Genomic DNA, 2,500 nt, shown 5'->3' on the forward strand with positions numbered 1-2,500 from the left:
AAGTACAATAGAGATGGCAATACATCCACCTTTAGAACCAGGACCTTGCCTAAAAAAGACAAAGACCTAGCCCTCCACATCGCTAGCTTCCTCTGTACCACTGCGATGCGCATGTTCCAGTTCAGCGTCGCTGAACCGGAGGTCTCAAAATGGACCCCGAGAATCCTCAGGGCCCCGTTACAGAGAGATAACCCTCCGGGCACATCCGTCCTACCACTCCATCTTCCGAAAAACTTAACGGAAGACTTCACGTGGTTAAGAACCGCTCCCGACGCTTGGGTGAAGTCCCCAATGATGGCAAGGGACCTTGTCAGGCACGAGTCCTTGCAAAGCAGCAAGGAGGTGTCGTCGGCGTACTGCGTCAACTTGACACGGTGACCGCCACTTCCAGGTATCAGCAATCCCTCCACCCCTGTGTCTGCCCTAATGGCAGCCCCCAGAGGCTCCATGTACAGAACGAAGAGGAGAGCCGAGAGCGGGCATCCCTGCCTGACCCCAGACGAGAGGTCAAAAACGTCACCTAAGTGACTGTTAACGCTAACCCGGCACCCCGCTCCGACATATAAAGTACGGATCCATCCTATAAACTTTTCCCCAAATCCTAATCTACCTAACACCCTGAATAGAAAGGATCTATTCACGCGATCAAAGGCTTTCGCCTGATCTAGCGCTGCTACCATTAAAGGCAGCCCTCTGTCTTCTACCCACGCGATGGAGTCCCTGATCAACTGTAGGTTCCACCTAATAGAGCGGCCCTCTACCCCGCACGTCTGATCCTCATGGACGACGTAGGGAAGGGCTGTGCGCAACCGGTCTGCTAAAACCTTTGCAAGTAGCTTGTAATCTACGCACAGCATGGTCAACGGCCGCCAGTTGCCAAGGTCAGTTGCTTCCCCCTTCTTATAAAGAAGTGACAGCACACCGACCGCCATTGATCCCCCCGGGACCCCCGTCTCAAGGATGGCCTTCAAGACTTCGAGGACCACTGGTCCAAGTATACCCCAAAACTTGAGGTAAAACTCGGCCGGCAACCCATCCATCCCAGGCACCTTCCCTTTTCCCATCCTCCTGAGAGCACTCTCAACCTCCTCGAGGGAGATCTGAGCCTCCATCACATTTCTAATGTCCTCCGGCAATCGCCGGGACAAGTGTTCTAAAAACACATTTCCCTGCTCTACATCTATTACCCTCTCTTTAAATAAACCTCGGAAATGATCAGTTGTTACCCTGACCATTTCCTCCGGTTTTCTAACTATGCTACCATCTTCTTTCCTCACCCCATGCATTATCTTCCTACTCTGTCTGGCCCTAACCGACTTAAAGAACATAGAGGAACAAGTCTCATTATGTTCTAAAAAGCCATTATGCGCACGCTCCAGGAAAGCTCGAGCCTTCCGCTCCTGCAGCTCCCTGAGCTGCGCCTTCAGGTCAGTGGATCTCTCCCAGTCAATCGACCCGCCGAGGTTGCCTGCCTCGTACTCGAGTTCGAGCAACCTTTGGATACGATCCACCTCCCTCCTTTCCTCCCTTTTTTTCCTCTTACAATATCCTATTATAAAAGCCCTAATCCTTACCTTAACTAAATCCCACCACTCCAACACCCCCTCGCACATGGACCGGAGGCCTTCAAGCCCCCGAAAGAAACCAAAAAAGGTGTCGACGAAAGCTTGCTCCTCCAGCACATCCCGATCTAATTTCCAGTACCCCCTACCGAAGAGGCAGACTGGCGGCCCCACCTGCAGGAGCACCCCGTCGTGATCTGAGAAGAACACAGGCAACAGCCGCCCAGACAACTGGCCCAACGACCTAGATAGAAAAATATAGTCGAGCCTCCGCGCAACCCCCCGAGAGTTACGCCATGTGGGACCCGCCATTGTCGGAGTAGTGTGCAGGCCTCCATCAACCAGACCATGGCAAGCCATAAGCCCGGTGATGGCGCCTGCACTACTATCCCCCGCTAACCCTAAATCTATGTTAAAATCCCCACCTATCACCAAGTGCCTATTTGTGACACACAGGGGCGCCAGACAGTCCACCATCTCCCTCCTGTCTGCCGCCACCTGTGGCCCATACACCACCACTAACCTATACCTACTATCCCTAAAAGTGACATCCACCCCCAACACCCTCCCCTGCATTACAACAAAAGTGCTCTCTACTCTAACCTCCCTATTCCCAAACAAAATACCCACCCCCGTAGAGTGAACCCCACCTATACCCCAAATTGATTCCCCCTTATCCCACTCCCTACTAAACCTGATGACATCCCCTCCATCCCTCAGGTGAACCTCCTGTACAAAACAAACATCAAAACCCACCCCTTCCAAAAAACTAAAAACCGCCCTCCTCTTAACAAAATCCCTCAAACCCCTTACATTTAAACTAAAAATATTAACAGAAAATGTCATTTTTAAAAATTAAATTACAAAACCTTACATCAATGAAATGAAAACCCCAAATTAACCAAAAAACAGGAGACTCACCCGATGCTCCCCTGCCT

Source organism: Salmo salar, chromosome 10 (genome assembly GCF_965601325.2).
Source record: "Salmo salar chromosome 10, fSalSal1, whole genome shotgun sequence".
Classification (NCBI taxonomy): Eukaryota; Metazoa; Chordata; class Actinopteri; order Salmoniformes; family Salmonidae; genus Salmo; species Salmo salar.